Source organism: Dermochelys coriacea, chromosome 10 (genome assembly GCF_009764565.3).
Source record: "Dermochelys coriacea isolate rDerCor1 chromosome 10, rDerCor1.pri.v4, whole genome shotgun sequence".
Lineage (NCBI taxonomy): Eukaryota > Metazoa > Chordata > Testudines > Dermochelyidae > Dermochelys > Dermochelys coriacea.
In genome coordinates, this window is record NC_050077.1 from 8,168,782 (window position 1) to 8,189,460 (window position 20,679).

General features: G+C 49.4%; 1 protein-coding gene across 7 annotated transcripts in view; it reads right to left on the reverse strand.

Annotated features, from left to right (window-relative positions):
- LOC119862310 (myosin phosphatase Rho interacting protein) overlaps positions 1-20,679 on the reverse strand; it is a 170,926-nt gene that overhangs the window by 123,409 nt on the left and 26,838 nt on the right. The gene's annotated exons all lie outside the window — the stretch shown is intronic.

The window sequence follows — 20,679 nt, forward strand, 5'->3', positions numbered from 1 at the left end:
ACACCCAGAACTCCCCCAGCCCTCCATAACCCGAACCCCACCCCACTGAACTTCAACCCCTGCATCTAGAGCCCCCCTGAACCCAGACCCTCTGCCTCTGGACCTCCACCCCTGCACCCAGACCACCCCCCCCACTGAGCTCCCTGCACTCAAACACCCACCCTGATGAACCCCACCACCCTGAGCCCCCACATCCAGACCCAACCACCACTAACCTCCAACTAGCTGCACCCAGAACTCCCACTAAGCCCCTAGCACCCAGACCCCCACACACACTGAGCCCCAACCACATTCACCTGGAAGCCCCTGCAGAGTTTCATTTCCCCTACACCTGGAACCCCCACAATGAGCCTATATACATCCAGATCCCCACACATACAGACCCCCAACTGAGCTGCCTGCAACCATATTGTCCCACACAGAACCCTCTCACCCCCACACCTGGATCCCTCCACACTGAGCCCTTTCATACTTGGATCCAGCCTGGTTGAGCCTGCCAGCCCCACACCTGGCGCACCTAGTGCAGACGGGCAGGGCCTGGCGTGTTTCTGGGGCCGGCCCAGGTCTTGTGGTGTGTCAGGGTCGGGTGCAGCCTTACCACTGAGTCTGTGTCCTAGGGCGGAGGGAGGGGGGGCATGGCCTGTGCTCCCCACTGCCATGCTGGAGCCTCCACATTCATTTATTGACATATAAAAAACTTAGAGTTTTGCAGAATTCTAAAATATTGTGCACAGAATTGTAAATGTTTTGGCGCAAAATTCCCTCAGGAGTAATCACCGAAGACCACTGCATTTTGCAACAGTAATTTCCATTATCCCAGCCCAGGATATCTATCATGGGGTTACAACTCCCCAGTGCTCTCCAGCGTAGACAGGACCCACAATGCCAAAGGAGACAGGACCACGCCAGCCAGGGGAACATGGTTTCTTAAATGCTTCCATTTTCAAATGGGAAGCAGATGCTATCAACAGCTACAAGCCTCCAAACCAGAGGCAGCCAGAGATTCAGCAGAGCTGGAAGGCAATGAAGAAGGCTGTTTCTGCACAGATGAGCTTAGCTTGCTGGGAACAGTAGGGGGCAATGTAGAAGGGAAACTGCCAAATGCCCTCTTGGAATCTCATTTTCCCCATTCACCCATCTGCTCCTTCGCCCAAGGGTCTGACCTTGAAGTTTTCAAAGTCATTTTGATGCAGCTGTTCTGCAGCATGGATGGGAGAACATCGAGGCCGGGTTAAGTCACTCCAGTGCTGGGCTTCCTCCCAGTTTTACACGGCAAGCAAGTTGCTGATGAATGGACAAGCAATGAATGGTGCCTGTTGCATTCATTTTGTTGCTTCTCCCTCCTTAAGCGTACTCCAGTAAAACAGCCTTTCCATTTTTTTCTTTACGATCACTTATTGTTCCTATCCATCACTCAGCCTTAGCCGGACAGACACCAACCAACAGCTGGGCTGTGTCCGAGTGATATCTTCTATTAGAGCATTAGCCTACTCTAGTATCTTCACTACGCTGCTTACTCAACTGGGGGTGGGGAATGGAGACTTCAGGTTCTCTCATGGAAACCGGTTTGACCCCTTGTCAGTTGTGTCTGCTTGTAGAGGCTGGAGGGCATGGGAGTGGAGCAGAGTTTTCTCATTTGTTTTATTCTGCCTTTCACCTACTTATATTGCAATAGCGCCTAGAGGAAAACCGGGCCTGTGCCTTGTTGTGTTCAGTGCTGTAGAGACTGATAGTAAACAACAGTCCTTGCCCCAAAAAGATAGCCAAGGATAGCTGCGCGCACACATTCACACACACACACACACACACACAAATTACCTGAGCCATTACCACCAACCCTTCTGACCTTAATATCTATGAATCTATGAAACTCTAAAATTTCCACTGGCAATAAATGCCTTATAAGTGGCTTCATTTCTTCCACTTAAAGAATATATACAATTTTTTAAACAAATGGCTGCTTAATTATCCCAATGTCCAGGGAGACTGATTAGAAAGTTCAGGTTTTCAAAATCCCCAAGACTTTATTCAGTGCATCAAAGACCCACTTTCCAAACAAAATTATTAAATCCCCTTGAAATGGCTTGTGATGGAAACAAAAATATATCCACTGTAGCTCACACACTTTTCCTACTAAGCAAAAAGAGAAGAGGAAATAAGAACACAGATATTTTAACCGGTTGCTATTCCTCCCACCACTGTAACAGTAGTCTCCACTTTGAAGCTTGTCATACAGAAGACAACAAAAGGCTGAATTGTTTTCAGGAAGTAAGACTGGGCCAAATCATCAAAGCATCCCATTAATTAGGAGGTGGTTAGATAAACTGCTTTCTCCCAATTCCGGACTTTTCCTGTAATCTTCCGTTAAATCAGTGAAATCTCCTCCTATAGATTAATTTTTAAAATACTTGAGTTTCTAGATAGTGCTTCAAATGCTAGACAATTCTTTTGTTAGGCAGGGAAGTGAAGGGTAACTTCTCCAGCTGAAGCCAGAAATGGAGAATTTGAGAAAATAAAAATATACCTGTCCGAGAGAGAATTTGGCCAAAACATTAAGATTAATTCACCTACACTTACTACATTCCAAGAGCTCTTTAAGAGACTACAGAAAGCTCAGGGCCTGGAATTAAATCTCACGATATAGACAGAGTATCAGAGCAGATGCTTATAAAGAAAACAGCAGCTGCAGTGACAAGGGCATCTAGTAAATCCAGTCATGTTGGGTTTCAGGGCTAGAGTTCTACCTTCCTGAAATAGCGGTTTGCTGCTGAAGTTTTACCCACTGACTGGTAAAGGAATCACCAGAAATGAAGGAGGTTAGTGGTCCATTTATTCCAGCATCTGTCTCCAACAGTGGTCAGCAACAGAAGCTTTAGAGGAAAGTGCCAGGAACCCTGCAGTCAGCACTTATGAGATACATACTCCAGGGTAGTCTCCCGTTAACTCCCAATAGTTAAAGATCAGCTTGCACTCTGAAGTATGAAAGCTTATAACCGTCCAAAAGGTGTTTAAAAAAATATTTGCTATAAACAACTTTGGATATGCTCATTAGCCATATTAATGGCTAATCTTTTCTTATCCTGCTAAACTCTTAGTTTCAATTATATCTTGTGGCAATGAGTTCCACAGGCTACCTGAGCATTGCATGAAAAATATTTCCTTCTGCCTATTTTGAATTTGCCACCTTTGAATATCATTGAACATCCCCTTGTCCTTGTGTTAGGAGACAAGGAGAACAGATCCCCCCAATTTGCTTTTTCTCTTCATTATTATATTTTTATGTCCCCTCTTACTACCCCTAATCATTCTCAGCATCTGTCAATTTCTGCTGTATTCATAGAATATCAGGGTTGGAAGAGACCTCAGGACGTCATCTAGTCCAACCCCCTGCTCAAAGCAGGACAAACCCCAACTAAATCATCCCAGCCAGGGCTTTGTCAAGCCGGGCCTTAAAAACCTCTAAGGAAGGAGATTCCACCACCTCCCTAAGTAACCCATTCCAGTGCTTCACCACCCTCCTAGTGAAAAAATGTTTCCTTATATCCAACCTAAACCTCCCTCACTGCAACTTGAGACCATTACTCCTTGTTCTGTCATCTGCTACCACTGAGAACCATCTGCTACCACTAGCTCCATCCTCTTTGGAACCTCCTTTCAGGTAGTTGAAAGCAAATCCCCCCTCATTCTTCTCTTCTGCAGACTAAGATTTGAGATGAGGTGACTACAACTCCCAGCACATCGTATTATTCCATGTGAGGCCTTAACATGGATTTGTACAATAGCATAATATTTTCCATCTCATTCTTTATGTATCTGATCATTTTGAGTGCTGCTGCACACAGAATCAAAAGCGTTGAGCGGAAAGGGACTTCAATAGGTCATCTAGCCCATCCCCGCCGTACTGAGGTAGGATTAAGAACCACCCCTTGAGCAAAGGTCCTCAATGAGCTCTCCACAATAACGACCAGGAATTTTTTCCTGAGTTGATACTATTAACATAGAACCCAGTAACGTATTGGAATAGTTTAAGTTATTCTGCGTTACTTACTCTGTATTTGAATGGAGGCTGGAAGTTGCAGAGAGTCAGCTCAGTACAGGCAGAGCTTGTTGAAGTGACAAATCACTACCGGACAGTAGCAGCCTCCTCTGCATAAAGTGAAAAAATATTTTCTCTATTTTTTGGACAGGGGAGAATTAACCTGGAGAAGCCTAGGAGTCCAGAAAGTGAGGCTATCTGACGCAAGCCATGAAACAAGAAGTATGCATTAGATAAAAGCCCCCAAGTTGTATGGATCCTGGAGGGCCCAGTGAATTACCGTACAGAGATCTGACCCTTTCTCACAGCCACTACAGTCAAGCCCTTTTGTTTCAGCTTGTTTTAAAATGTGAAACATGCTTTGAGTCAAGCCAAAAGCTTTTATGCTAAACAGAAACTGAAAGTATGAGATCTGGCAACTGTAGGCACCAGGAAAACCAAACTGCATGGCAAAAGCAACTTACAAGGGACACTCAGTTGTAGCAATTTTTGGACAAAGCTTTCAAGCTTTGTATTTCCTCAAAAGACTGGGAGGAGGGCGCTAGGAAACGTTTAGATGGTGAAATGTCTGGAAAAAATAAGGATGGACAGACTAAAACCTTTTCGGTTCGTTTTTAATCCCCTCCAAAGAGGGTTTCCTTTCTTAGCCTGGACTGAAGTAAATTGCTTTGATCTAAAAACTCAAACACAAATTCTTGGGTTCTTAAAAGAAAAATTGTGGATGAGGCATCATGATGCATACAGGAATGATCATGAGAATTAACAGTGCAGCTCGGCTTACAGTGAGATTTTTAAATCTGCTCTTTAAATAAAAGGGTTGTTTTTTCATTAATTATCTCTCTCTATAGGTTACAGTCTCTCAGGGTGTATTTAACCCTTGAGCGTCATTGGTAACCTCTTTATCTTCTCCAATTCTTCAGTATTCTTTCCGGTGACAATGCTCCAAATAGTGTGCAGGACTCCAGATGTGACCCCGCTAGCCCTTTGATCATTGCCAGCACTCCCTCTTCCAAGCCGGCCTCTGTTCTTCTATTTATACATCCATCCCAGTGATCCATTTACTTTCCTAACTGCTGCCAGACGCTGAGCTGGCCTGGTTTTCCCTCTGGGCTCTTCAGACCCAGTGTCCAACCTGCCCTCCCACTTTCAGGTCATCAGCAAACATGGGTAGAGAGGTTGGTTTGATTGTATTTATATTGGCACTGTTGAAAACAGCCTGATTTACAAGCTGACCTACTGTGCTTTAAGTGTGGGATACACATTCAATGGGCATGAACGGCTAGAGATGGGACTCCTGTGGGAGTCTTTCCTGCATGAGACTTCAATAGGGGCACAGTTAGCTTGAAACACGACAACCATGCTCTACAAGCAGCCATCAAGACAAATGGCATAGCAAGAAAGTGAAACATTCCCTAGAAGCATCTACCAAGTTGAAAGATTTGGAACCAAGAGGACAAAAACCAAAGCTAAGAAAGGACCATGCAGAGCCTGTTCTGTTGGTGCAGAGGACTCATAACATGGGAAACTCACGACCAAAGGAAGTAAGAGAAGCTGCAACTGTTAGCATGTTCAAAATTGTCCTCCCTGGCACATCGATTGCTTGGTTGATCTACAGAGCACATCACTAATCCACACAACGCTCCAAGGAGGTAGCTGAGTGTTATTGTGTGCCAGACTCCAATCTCCTGAACCCCTCTGTAAAATGGGGATAACAAATCCCGTTTTGTTAAGATCTTGGAAGTCTCCAAATGAAGGTGTTACTTACACACACACTTCCATTTTCAGGCAGAGTGGTGATGTGATGTCACACAGCAAGTAATGGGGACAGCTAGGAACACAACGCAGGTCCCCCGACTCCCAGCTCATGCTCTGTGCACTAGGCCACTGCCTCCCCTGCAAAAGTGTTAAAGGACAGCTAGAAAATTATATTGCACAGGAGACAAACAGGCCACATTAGGTTCACGCCTAGATGTTAGTTCCATTCCTCCTCGGAGCAACATGGCCCACTCTCCTCCTCCATCTACATCAGACCAAGCATGGACAGTTCATTCCTTAACAGGCTATTCACAGCAGAACCTTCCGAGAGTGGGTATCAGGTACCTGCTTACAGTTTAGGGCATCCCCCATCCCCTGTTACTCCTGGATCTGTTCTGCAGGTCATGGACGCATCCACCACCGAAACAATGGTGACTCACCTTGACAAAGCTGACAATCAAATCCTCTCCTACAGCAGGTTCCCAGGCAGCTACAGAAAAGGACGCTTCTATGGCAGGAGGAAACCCCAGGGAAGCATGTCACCTACCCCCTTCACTGCAATTAACGTGCTGGTGTCACCATCACTGCAGAAGGCTGAATAAAAAACTGAGGATATGCCTTTGCAAGCCACTATACACACCCAGTGTGTTATAAACTCCAACCGCATTATGAAAAAGGGAAGTATTATCTCTACCAGACCGAGGAGTCAGCTACTGCACTGAGGTTATGATTTGCCCTAGAACATGTAGCAAGTCACTAAGAGACAGGACCCAGAAGACTCAATTCCCAGTCTCCTGCTTTAACATGGACTCATAGATATTAAGGTCAGGGGGGACCATTATGATCATCTAGTCTGACCTCCTGCACAATGCAGGCCACAGAATCTCATCCACCCACTCCTGCAATAAACCTCTCACCTATGTCTGAGCTACTAAAGTCCTCAAATCATGGTTTGAAGACTTGAAGGTGCAGAGGATCCTCCAGCAAGTGACCCGTTCCCCATGCTACAGAGGAAGGCGAAAAAGCCCCAGGGCCTCTTCCAATCTGCCCTGGAGGAAAATTCCTTCCCGACCCCAAATATGGCTATCAGCTGAACCCTGAGCATGTGGGCAAGATTCACCAGCCAGATACCTAGGAAAGAATACTCTGTAGTAACTCAAATCCCACCCCATCTAACATTCCATCACAGGCCATTGGGCCTATTTACCATGAATAGTTAAAGATCAATTAATTGCCAAAATCATGTTATCCCATCATACCATCTCCTCCATAAACTTATCGAGTTTAATCTTTAAGCCAGATAGGTCTTTTGCCCCCACTGCTTCCCTTGGAAGGCTGTTCCAGAACTTCACTCCTCTGATGGTTAGAAACCTTTGTCTAATTTGAAGTCTAAACTTCCTGATGGCCAGTTTATATCCATTTGTTCTTGTATCCACATTGGTACCGAGCTTAAATAATTTCTCTCCCTCTCTGGTATTTATCCCTCTGATATATTTATAGAGAGCAATCATATCTCCCCTCAGCCTCCTTTTGGTTAGGCAAAACAAGCCAAGCTCCTTTAGTCTCCTTTCATAAGACAGGTTTTCCATTCCTCGGATCATCCTAGTAGCCCTTCTCTGTACCTGTTCCAGTTTGAATTCATCCTTCTTAAACATGGAAGATCAGAACTGCACACAGTATTCCAGATGAGGTCTCACCAGCGCATTGTATAACAGTACTAACACCTCCATATCGCTACTGGAAATACCTCTCCTGATGCATCCCAAGACCACATTAGCTTTTTTCATGGCCATATCACACTGGTGGCTCAGTCATCCTGTGGTCAACCAATTTAACTAATAATTTTTCAATTTAACTAATAATTCCCCATGTGGCACCAAAACAGCCAGATCAGACACCTTCCCGGATAGGGGTAAGGAAATTAGCCACCATCTCCGTGCAGGTGAAGGAGGAAGAGGAATGAACCATGCACCACTTGTCTCCTCTCTTTGCAAGCCAGTAGGGATTACACTGATATTCCCATTCAGCAGAGATCTATTTATAAAGAGATCTAGACACAATTACACGCAGCAATCACACAGAGCTGATGTAACTAGTTACCATGTTGCTGCACGCACTACTTATGTAGCCTGGGCATGGTCCATCCTCTTGGCACCGTTTTCCAGCCTTCTCTGGCACAATTTCCACTGAGGGCCTGGCAACCCCAGCACCTCATCCACAGGATTGTACATACGGCCCTTAAACCCACTGCCCCAGGAGTGCTCTATGCACTGCAGATAGCAGTGAGGTTTAATCTTGGGCGTGCAGAGGATTTCACAAGGAAGTTTAGTGTTTACACAGCACTGGACAGATGTCAGATTCCAGTGGACTTTGGGCAAGTCACCGTATCTGAGGCCAGTCCACACTATGAGAAAGACAGTCGAAAACCCTATAGGAAACAGTTTATAGTACTGCATCTGGGACAGCCGTTGCAAAATGGATTGGGGTTCGTCCCCTTGTCTGCTTTCTCGGATCATCTCATCTGTCCTCTCCCGGACAGCGCAGGACTATACCATACAGTCTGTTCTCCAGGCCCACACTCTGCCCTCACTAGTTTTACATGTCGTACGCAACAGGACCACTGGCACTCTTCTTGGGCGGCTAGTCACAGCCTAACAGACTTTTCCCTGAGGGGGATTCGATATCCAACCTAAATTTCCCTTTGCTCAATTACATCCCATTATTCCTAATTACACCTTCCTGGACCACTCTAAATGATTCTTCTCCCTCCCCTGCTATTTAGACCTTACAAGTACTTGGAGCCAGTTATCCGCTCCACATTTAATGGTCTCTTAACCAAACCCCGCCACCCTGGAGTTTCCCTGCCAATCCTTGCAGATTATTAATCCCATTTGCAGCCCCTCTAGTTGATGGTCCCCCAAACGGTACAGAGCATTCCAGCTGCAGTCTTACCAGCCCCCTAGAAAGACAACCGCCTCCACACGTACAGCTCAAAAGCCAGGCCTCTGTTTGCAGGGAACTGATCTACAGCCAGTTTTGCTGGACTGTGGCCCAAGAAAAACAAGTCCGCATAAGAGCGTTAGGGAATCAGGGTGAATGCGGGTGCTAGTGAACCATTAATCTAGGGAGGAAAGCAGAGGAAATGAGCAACTGCTGCCACTTAGAATGGCATCAACATCTGGCCAAGGGACCGGGGAAGAGATATTCACCCACACAGACTCCTGATGCTGCAGAGGTTCCTTTCCCCTGCAGAATCTCCCCATCACTCCAAGAGGCCGGATTCACAAGCAATAAGTCATCCATCTTCCCCCTCCCATCCCCCCCAAAATGATTAATCTTTAGTGGTTTCCATCCTTTGCATCATCTTTCCCAGCGTGTAGGCTTATAAATGGCATGAGCAAGCAAACACTGAGGGATAATCACTGTGGCTGCTTTAGCATGGGAACACGACTCTGAGCAATTGTTCAAGAACAAACCCCCCTCCCTCCCACAGCTGCAGAGAGGGGGTGGGGGGGGGAAGAGAAGAAAGCAGCGTGGGGGTGGGTGGTTAAGTCAGCACAACCTCTGAATATGCCCAAGTTTTCGACCAAGGAATTTCTGCATGTCTGAACACGCTCTGTATACCCAGGGCTGCAGAGTCGGGAGCACCACGCTGGCAAGCTCACCGAACAGATTTAGTTCGAGATAAAAAGGGGAGGGGATGGTCTGAGTTTTATTTCCCACAACCTGCAAAAGCTTTACTTGTACTGATCACTCAACATGGCTGGAGTGATTTACAAGAGCGATATTCGGCTTTAAACGAAAAGCCACAGAATCATGTGCAGTAAGTATAGTGGTCTCAGCCCAGGTCCCCCAGGACAGGTGTCTGTGTCCCCAAAAGATAAATAGAAAGTCATCCTCATGAAAAGTAAGCACATACTGTCCCAGGATTGACTGGGGCATGGAGACCAAGCTGCGCTCTCATTCATCCAGGACCCGGCATATGCTCTCCATCTCCCTGCTGCACCAGCAATCACCTGACAAAAGCATTAAATCTACACCAGTCACTTGGCACAGCAAAAATAGAGAGACTGCAACAGAGCATCGTTCCAGGGCTCCACAACATCGCGTGTATTTGGCGCTGGAGCGGGGCCGTGCCGACAGCCCTGGAGACCAGCGCCAGCTATTTATCTGCAGCATGAGGGCGTGCCTTTCCCAACACCACACCTTGCCTGCTCTCCTTTATCCTGCCTTGCACGGATTCTTCATAGGGGTGGGAGGAATTCGCCCTACGTCCCCAGACATGCATATGCCATCCTTGGCTTCTCCACTGACAGTGGCAGCCGGGCCCAGTTACAAACGTCTCCCGCTTGGAACATCTTGGCTTCCTCACAAGGCCTTGTTTCCCAAACAGGCCTTGAGGCGGTTCCGCAGCAGCAGCCAGCCTTCCTTCCACATGTCACTCAATCCCATTGGCATCCTCCCTCCACCAGCAGCACCGTTTCTGGCCTGGAAAATCCACATGTGACCCGTTAGCTGGTTTGCAATCCACAGCTGAGGTGCTGTCTCAGATCTGCTCCAGGACGGGTCATCAGAGCGGTCTACGAGGACAGCCATGCAGCAAGAAGGCCAAGCAGGAGCTAACTAGAGCGTAGTTGGAGTCTAGCCCAGGAGAAGTGCTTGGAACAAAAAGTAGGGCCGGGCCTGGGGCAGGGGAGGCAGGGTTCCATTTCCACCCAGGTCCAGGCCTGCATTTGGAAGACAGTCCTCAAGGCAAGTCCTGAGAGCATTACTTGGGTCTCACAAAGAGAGAAGTGCCACCAACACCCATCCCAGAGGTGAGAGCGTCCTTCTGCATGCAGCCTCTTCCCTCCAAACCTCAGTGCAGCGAGCAGTCCTGCCCTGCGGTTACAGCTGGCACTGTTATTACACTATGGCAGCCTCTCAAGTTCACCGCGCTAAAGCCTGGGAGATGAATTGGTTGGTGTGCCTGAGTCAAAGCTGGGGGCACACTCCACAACAAGTGGTGATGCGGATTTTACTTAAAGCCTGCAGCCATGAATCTGCAGGTGCGGGCTCTTTGTAACCTGTAGATCACGACATCCAGAATTAGGCTTTATTTAAAAAAAAAAAAAAAAAAAAGCAGCCCCATTCTGAGACAGCCACAAGAGATCCAGCAGCCACAGGGTCAACAGAGGATGCTTTGAAAGACATGTTGTGGCCCCATCACCAACAGAGAGACTATTGCACTAAAAGGCCACCAGTTATGTAGAGACACAACTGTCTTGAACCACCACAGACACAGGCAGAATTTTTAAAATCTACATGCCATGCCGGTGTGCAAATCTACAAAGCCACCCCAATCCCACAGCGATTGGCTCCTTCAACTTATTTCCCAGTGAACTTGCTGGTCTTCGAGAAGAACAAGTTGCAATTTATACCTGGTAAAATTTCAGGAGTGCACTTTAAAAAAAAAAAAAAAAAAAAAAAAGGTAACAGAATTGGAGCAGGAAGGCCAGGGAATGAGTCAGAGGAATCAGAGCACCCAAAACATTCCAATTCCACACAGCCAATCCAACCAGAAGGTCACTCTAGTTCAGGCACTCATCTTAGTATGGCATGTGGCTAAAGATGCTGCAAGGGGTTGATTCCAGAATTGCTTAGCTATGTTCCAAGGTCTTCCCCGACTAACTAAGCTACAGCTGTAACAGGACAGTCCACTGAGCCACAGAAAGCATTTGAGATGAATCACCCAGATAACACACACAATCTTGGATCTCCCCTTGCCAGCCCACCCTACATCAGCCAGCATGCTGGCTTCTTGTTCTATTGAAGTCCACTGTAAAACTCATCCTATAAAACACATCCGGATCTCAGAAGGGGCCTTATGGAGCATGCGTTATATCTGTCAGACTGACAGATCTTCGAGAGAAAGCAGTCACCCATCAGAGAAGGTCCTTGAGCCACTCGGAGCCAGCAGCCATGAGAGTTTTAGACCCTTCCAGTGAAATGTTTGACACGTCACACGAGTGAACAATAATTTACCAAGCATCCTGGTGGATTCTCCATCTCTGCCAATTTTCAAATCAAGGTGGGATGTTTTTCTAGAAGATCTGCTCTAGGAATTATTCTGAGGAAGTTCCATGACCTGCATTATGCCAAAGGTCAGACGAGATGATCACAATGGTCCCTTCTGGCCTTGGAATCTATAAACCTTGCTACAACCCTGACAGTTACATTCACCCTTTGATAAAGGTGAAGCACCAAACTGGTCTCATCTCAAAACACACCTTTTGTGTCTGGGGACCTGAGTCACCAGAGGGAAGGATTTTGATGGCCATGTCAGCCACTGGTGGTCACCGGACTATGTTACAAAACCAGTGCAAAACGCAGCACGACTACATTTCTGGGACAGAGCCACCTTAAACTAGCCCATCTAACCCCATCTCCAATCCCATTCATTAAACAGGGGAACAGTCATGCCTTCATTTTTGGTTGTGCTCACGATGGAAGTGAAGAACAGGCAACAGTACCAGCCAAAGTGGGGCACAGCAAGGTCAGGCACCATGCTAGCTTCCCTCATGCAACCAAGTCAATGCCCTTCCAACCCTGACCTGTAAGCCCTGTGCTATTCTCGTCCTAAGCAGACACAGCCAACCAATGCTGAAATCAGTGGTGTTATGAGGAGGCCAGAAGGCCATTAAGGCTCAATTTTCACTTTGTGATCCCAGCTCAGAACCCAGGTCTGCAGGAGAGCAGAGGCCAAGTGCACACTGTCCCACTGCAATGCCATTTCCTGTTGGGATCTCACAAGAGACAAAGAATTAGGGGCCAGCCAGCCAGCCACCAGCCACCCCCCCCCCCCCCCGGAGGATCAGACATTCTTCTCTTCAGTCAACTCTAATTACAGCATGTCCACATTCAGCTGCTGCTGAAAGGCGTAGTATTTGCACTTGTTTTGCCTCCTAGCTAGGCCAGTTGTCAGAACTTCAGTGCCAAGGAGCGTACTCTCGAGACAACACCATTTCTAAAAGCAGTGCCTTCCCACCCCAACACACACGCCCTGTCCTGTAGACAGCCGTCATATGGTATTTCGGTCTCCACACAGTGGATTAAAAGAAGATTCCTAAGGTAGGTGCCAGTTGAACAATCACCAACATTTTCAACAAGCAGCCCAGCCTAATGAATGAATCCTGAGAATTGTGGGAGAACCATAGCTGACATCCTGGCATGTACGCTACCTACTCTCCACCCCCCATACCCTTTGCACCCCCATCCCCCAAAACAAAGATCATAGTCAGCCATTCCGAATACAGGCTGATGTCTCATTAAGAGCTGACCTTAGCTCCAAAACAGATGTGCCCTTTGCTGCAGGAAGGTCACTAGGACGTGTACTTTGCAAAAAGCTCCTCTGTCAAGAGGTTGGATAAATAACTCAGCTCCCTAAGAACAAAAAGCGAGTGATCCAAAACAAAGCCATCGGGACTTCTTTTCCCCAAACCAAGCACGAGGTCAGCCGTCACCTTCTGTAAGTAACGGCTCTTCTCGCACTTGCAACCGCCCCTCCCCCGCCACCGCCCACACTTCTAATAAGAGCAGAAATTGCCAAAGCCACAAAATTAATGTCTAGAAGGTTCAAGTTAGCACAACTCAATACAGTCCTGCAACTGCTTGGGAGGTCTCAGTCCAGCTGCTAGTGGGTTCCACTCGTACCACAGCTGCTGCGTTCCTTGGGAGCCCCTCAGTGCCAGTCCAGCTAAGGAAGCCCCCAGGGGATAATAAAAACACACGAGGGGCAAAGTGGGGCAGATTAGGCCCTACGCGGAGGGCCTGGAGGTGTCAGAGACACAGTGGCATGAGCAAGCTACCTCCATTATTCACCTACAAATCCCTCCTGAAAACTCCACTTTGTCAGGAGGCCTACGAAAAACTTGAGAATGGCGAGGAAGCTGGTGTGCTGAGAACAGAGGCTATCTTGTTGCTTCCTTGAGTCTGTCTGGATCCATCTGTCGTCTCTTATCTCATACTTTGATTGTAAGCCCCTTGGGGGCAGAGACCATCTTTTTGTTCGGGGTTTGTACAGCGCCTAGCGTAACGGGGCCCAGGGCCAAGACTAGGGCACCCAGGGGCTGCGGTGGTACAAACAAACAGCAGCATTGGCCTCACAGACAAAGAGGGAGGGGGCCAGGTGGAGGCCCAGGGAGGGGAATCCAATACATAACACCAAGGTTTCTACCCACGTGCTTGGGAGACGCTCAAAGGGCAGCTGGCTGAGGCCAGGCAACACAGCAGAAGAGAACAGGGTGTGGGTGAGTGTCGCAGGTTAAACAGAGAAATGCTTTACAGCAGCGAGTTAACCAGCTATCTCAGTGATGAGGGTTACGAACACCATAGTACCTGCACCTTTCACAGTAACTCATGGACCTTACCCTGGGCACTCATGTGAGGAGAGAGCTACCCCGCGCCGGCTTTGCAGCCATCTTTCTCTCTACAGAGCACATGTGCGAAGCTGACCCCCTCCCCAGAGCCCCGTCCCAGGTCACTGCCGCAGAGGAGAGACAAAGCACCTCAGAATTTGTCACGATCCAGGACTGCAACACTACAGCATCACCCGCAAGCATCTGCTTCTCTTTGCCAATGAGCCGTCCGCTTTTCGGGTTCTTTTCCCTTCCTGCGGGAGCCTCATCTGGACTCAGTTACTGGCTCCATAGCCAGCAGCTCCTTAATTTGCTGAATACTTCAATGGGGAGGTTGGAGGCCACATTGCATCAGCTTCCTCCCAAAGCAGGTTACTCCCACAGCTGGGCTAGCACCTCTGGGTTCCAAGGATCACACCAGATCCCTCCATAACCCAGGGAATCTGGTGCCCGGGGCTAGTCAAAGGATCCTAACGGGAAGTGGGAGCAGGTCTGATAACGCTAGCCCACCTCCATGCACAGGGGTGCCTGCAGCCAGGATGCAAAACCATCGCCAGGGTATCACCCCAGCCAACAAGCCTGCAGTGCTGCAAACCAGTCCTGTGTACACGGGTCACCCGTGTGTTAACTACAGGGTGCACTTTGCGGGGAGGAAGGGGAAACGAGGGATGTTAGAAGGACCCAACCACCCACCCACCCACCCACCCACGCGCGTCCAGTCCTTGGAAAGGCTTCAGAGGAGGGGATCTGCACAGGCCATCAATGAATCTAAACGACTTCTGCAATGGGGGGATGGCTCCAGGTTGAGAACAGGAATCTCAACTGCCCCTGGAGCATCTGCCTCGAGGCTAAGGGCAGCACAATCTCTGCTTTACTCAAGCACCAAGCAGCTAAGGAGAACAACCCCTCCCCCCATCCTCCCTGCCTCAGCCCTGCAACCAGCAGGTCTGGCTCAGCGCAGCTGCAATCCTGCTATAAAGCTACATCTGGAGGCCTTGATGCAGCTTCGATCATTTACTCTGCTTGGGGGGCCAGTGAGCAAGGACCTCATCTTTTGGTGGGTTTGGTTTTTTTGTAAGCGACTCCTGATCCTTTGAGATTCTGGCCCTGCTTCCAACTCCCCTTGCCTACACTCCCCTGAGCTGTGCCAAGTTCTGCTGAATGAAAGACAGCACCTTTGTGTTGCCCTTGTTTCCCGCTTGGGCCCGTTCCAAGCCCGGCTGCTGGATAGAGGAGCTGGAATCTCCAACCACTGTTGCCAACTGAGGTTCCTCCTTCCTCTCCCCTGCAGCCAGGGAAAAGATGGGCCTTGGCCGACCCTTGGGGAACAAGGAGGAAAAAGCCCACCTGACTAATGAAGGAAGCCAATTCTGCCCCCTCCTCACACTCATGCCAGTCTCACTGCACACAGGTGGGGGGCTTGGGTTCAAAATCCAAGCGACATTCACAGCTCCCCATTTAGAGGAACTCCAGGACACAGCTGGTGATGGAGTCTGGGAATCACCTAAAACTACACGAAACTTACCAAAGAACCACAGCAAGTCTGATAGAGCTGCACTCCTTGGGGACCCCACTCTCTGTTTGCCTTCTCCTCTTTGCCCTCCCCCGCAACTCCGCCAACCCTCGCAGAGCATCAGTAAAGCCAGAGGTATGTTAGAAGGACCAGTTCAGGCCCTGATTCAGCAGAGAACTTACAGTAAAGCACCTGCTTATGTGCTTTGCTGAATCGGGGACTTCAGCCCTGGTACTTCATTTCCCATTTGCACAGTCTCTCTTCAGCTCACACCAGCTTTTCCTGGTTACTTGGAAGATTGAATCCATCCAGATGAGCCTGGGATCCTGGCTCAAACACCAAGAGAGTTTGCATAGGCAAGGAGAGTTTATTTTCCTCGCCACGGTTTTTACTGATAGGTGTGAGCTAGTGGCCTTATGGTATAAAGGAAGGGGAAACAGCCCAGCCTACGAGACACAGCAAAGTAAGTGACTGTCAAAAGCAGCAAGGAATAAAATGAGGAACCCATGTGCAATCTGTCTCTCTTGAGCTAGGTAAGGAGCTAGACACTCCAGCCTGTGGCTTAGCCAGAGGCCTCCAAGGAATAATGCTTCAGGCTCAATCCCATGTATTTGACTCAAAAGAGTTCAGTGCGCCCCCCACAAAGCTACTGTCCTAGCAACCAAGCAAAGAGCCTTTTCTGGCAATATCCTGCAAGAATGAGTTGTACAGGGCAGGGGACTCAACGGAAACTTCCACTGCGATGCACGGGATTTACCCAGAGCGACCTGCAGAAAATCCTTGCAGGAATTATCTGAGCCCATTGTAAACATGCCTCCCAGCATGCAAGACAGACAAAACCAGACCAAGAGCTCAGCATGTTCTGACTCCCAGATAACCCAGCTCTGCTCCATGGAGGATAAATCTGCCTCTGGAACGAGGGCTCCAGGGTTACATGAACCCCCGTAGCTTCCAGGACGGGCCAGCTCAGAACAAGCTCACTTTGGCACTGGTGCAACTGGAGTGAGAAGGAAGGGGAGGGGAAGCAGGGTCCCCTTGTTCCTCGGAGTCCATGCGCTAAGAGATCTGGCATTGGATCCCAAAGGTTCAGGGACTGGCCATTCTGCAAACACAACTCCCCCAGGGTCAAGCAGAGGATGCTCAGCATGAGGTTTTCCCATACTCTGCACAGGGAGAAAGATCACTCTCTTCTTCCACATCTCCTCCCTGCCTTTAGACCTTGGCATACCAGATAAATAACCCCTTTGTCTCCTCTTGGCCATGGCTTTGTCTTGAGACAGAAAGTCCCTCTGCTCCACAATCCCTGCAAAATATCCACCATCCAGGCTGCGGAGTCAAGCCCCAACCCACTTTTTCTCACCCTGGAACTCCCACCTGACCAGTGCATGCAGAGACTCCAATTAACTGGAGGGGGTGCTGTGCAGCAAGCCAAGAGGTCTGCCCATGTTTGTTCACCCAGGTGAGCAGAGGAGAGACACAGTTGGCAGGAGATCCTAGCAGAGCTGCAGTTGGCTCATAGCTCTCCCCACCACAGCTGTGTCCAGCAGTCATGCTCAGACCAGGCAGGATGGCAATCACTGGGCAGCCACCCACAGGCTCTTGCATTGAAGCGGCGATACCTTTAACTCAGTCTGAAGGCCAGCCAGGGCGCAGAGGGATTACTCTTTGGGAAAGGCCGGTGGGGTATTTTTGCAGAACGTGTCAGAACAAGTTGGAGGGTGGGCTCTGAACCAGCCAGGGCAGGGGAGGAGAGAGATGACTGCCTTCTTCTGCTGACCTCAGGGGGTTTGGAACATCACATCCCAGATGTGGGGCAAGACACACCCCCTTCACCCAGAATTAAGGTCTCCCATCAAGAACCCCCCACCGAAGGACTCCCCTTCTCCCCACTGCATGGCAGCTGAGAGCCTGGAGGAATAAAGCCCTCTGTCTACATCAGAGTCACAGCTACAGACCCCACCATTTAGCAGGTGGCACTGTGACTGCTCATACCCCACGGTAAGTGATGCTGCCTTAGCCACACCAAAGGCACTCAGCCAGCATGCTCTGTCAATGGGGCAGAGTAATCACCACTAGGTTCCTACTGCTCCCTTTGACACTTGCTCGCTACTGCCTGCACCATCAGAGCTTTCCATGCTGGACACAGACCTCCTCCTGCTGCAAAGCCTAAAACTGAAGACTGAGCCCCAGAGCCTGACCAGACTCTGCAGGGGGAGACACCCCCCCCGCACCATGCTGGGGCCATAAAGCAAGACATGAATGTTCAACATGAAAAAGCTGCCTCTTCTAGAGCGCTTTTCAACTATAGATCTTTTCTAAGGAGTATCCCCATCTGCATTTTACAGATGGGAAAACTGAGGCACAGAGCCGTGAAGTGACTTGTCCAAGGTCAAGCAACAGGCCAGTGGCAGAGCTGGAAATAGAACCCAGGAGTCCTAGGCCAGTGCTCTGTCCACTGCCATGGCTGATCCTAGTTCTCGGGACACGTTACCGGAGCAATCCGAAGGCTAAAGTAATCTTCCACAAATCTGGAGCTCACCCCACAGCAGAAAGAGACGAGACATTACGCACACTGCTGAAAGTAAGGGTCTGGGGCAGATTCCATTAGGCGCCATCAGTCAGTTTTAAGGAACTCCATCATAGAATAAGAGCTGGATCAGGAGTTCATACCGAGTTGGCACCTTCACCTCTAGCCCTTCCTCTGCTCCTGCAAAGAGGGAGGTTTTAGAACTGGCAGAGAGCAGTAAAGCCAGCCAGTCAAAGAACCGATAAGTCACCTGCATGTGGGAAGCTGTCTTGGGTCTGCGCAGAGGGATCCAGCTTACCCATAGACCCAGACTTCTATTACACACATTCACATGCATTTCCCTTGCTTTCTACTTGTTTGTTTTTCCATCTTTTCCCTTTAAGCTCTGCCAGCTCAGGACGCACCTAGGGAATTGTGGTTTGACCTCTTTGCCCTTCATCAAGCACTGTTGCCCTGCAGCACAGGGCGTCCTGGGCCACCAGCGCTTCCAGCCAGCAATTGCACACCCAATTCCCCTCAGCACCTGAATGCAGGAGTTCAGACCTACCACCCTCCTGCACAGGCATGAAAGGCAGCAAGGGTCAGGACAGGGCACAGAGCTGGGAGTCAGCAGTTCTGTTCCTAATTGGCTGGGTGACCTCTGAGCAGGTCATGCCACCCCTCTGTGCCTCAGTTTCCCATGCTCTTGACAAAGAGGGCTGCTTGTTCAGCCTGTGGTTGCAACCAACTCCCATGACTAAAGAGCATTCCTCTTTGGCTAGAGCCACTAACACAGCAACGGGATGGGAACCCCAGTCTTCTCAGGCCAAGCACGTTAAACCTCACAGGGGGAAGAGTGCCCAAAGGGGTGAGCTCTGATGGACTGTGCTGGCTAGAGTGGGCCAGTCCCTTCCACACAGATAAGAAGCATCGTTCAGGCCTCAGCTACTCGGAACTTAAGCTAGCTGCAACAGAACGAACCCTTAGCAAACTGTGTAAACCAGGACATGTATGGGTACAAATCAGAGTAGGCTGCACTGGTGCGAGTTGCACCAGACCGGTGTAAACAGTGTTTGCACTAGCACAGATAGCACGGGAGGCTGAAGCCCTAATATGGACAAAGCCTCAGTTACGTGGACTCCTCTTAAGCATCCCAGAAAGCGTGGGGCTGCATCTTGCTCCCAGGAAACCAGCATGTGCCACCCTCAGCCCTACATGAGCTCTCGAGACACCAACACCACCAAGAAATTCAGAGACTACACACCTTGCACCATAGCCACAGGGCCATGCTGCCACCAGTATCACCAGCCCACTGGGATCACCACTATACAGGGCCTATGGAAATAAACCAGCCTCGATACAGCTTTTAAAGGCCTTCTGAATAGGCCAGCGGAGCCACTAAGCAAGCAGAGAGTTTCCTAGCATCCCCCTAGTCCTCCCTCCTGGGCCCTGGGTCTTCCTAGGATTTGCTCTCTTCTCTATAAGCCAGCAGAGCATAGCCTTCCGTTTGTATCCCCGACATATTACCCCAGCCAGGTTGCCGAGATACTAAAAATGTATTGCAAGGCTCTGCTGCTCCTGCCTGAGCAATGTAAATTATTTAGGGGACTTGGATCAATCCCCAGAAGAGAAAGCGAGACAGAAACACGCTTTGGAAATTGTGTCCTTTGTTTTCACATGCAGGCCCAAATTCTTGCAAATAATTGCCCTGAGGATGTCCCTACATGGAACGAGGGGGGGTTGGCAGGGAAGCCATTCAAGGACAGCGCGCCATGAGTGGGGAGGTGAAGTGTCTGCAGGGAGTGTGGAATGCAAGGCCCATTCCCCAGAAAGGCAGGGAAACGCCAGCTCAGAGCTATTGCAGCGGCTGGGAGCTAACACTGAGCAGCAATTCAGGGTCGGGGGACAGCCCAGTTTGCAGACAGCAAGTGGGGCACAGGCAGGCTCAGAGCATGGATCCGCTTCCTCTGAGTACAAGCCATTGTATAAAAGCACGTCACCCAGCCTACTCTGCCCCGGGGCAGGGTAGAGCTGGGAAGCTAAAAGGCACGCTCCACCCCAGACACCTACAGTGTGACTGAGCCTCTCACACACTCCCGCAGACCCAGCCCCACGACAGGCATGTACTTGCACACACCACCCCAACACGCCTGCCTTTGCGCAGCCCTGTCGCATGCGCACACACACACACACACCCCAGCACACCTCCCCCTTGGAACAGGAAAGCTCTAGGCCCAGCATAGGGAGACACAAAACCCCCAGACTTGTTTAACTCTAGAGGATAAAAGCTGCAGCCCCAGCTAATCATGCTGGAGCTGGCCAAACGACCCAGAGCTGCAGCTCCGCTCGCAAAAGAGAGGGTTTTCACGGTGAATGGAGCCCTGCCACCCAGATCACAGGAATCCAAGTCCCTGAGAAGGGGAGAGAAGCAGGAAAACGTCCCAACTGACCTACTTTTTCTGGGCACTGCTAC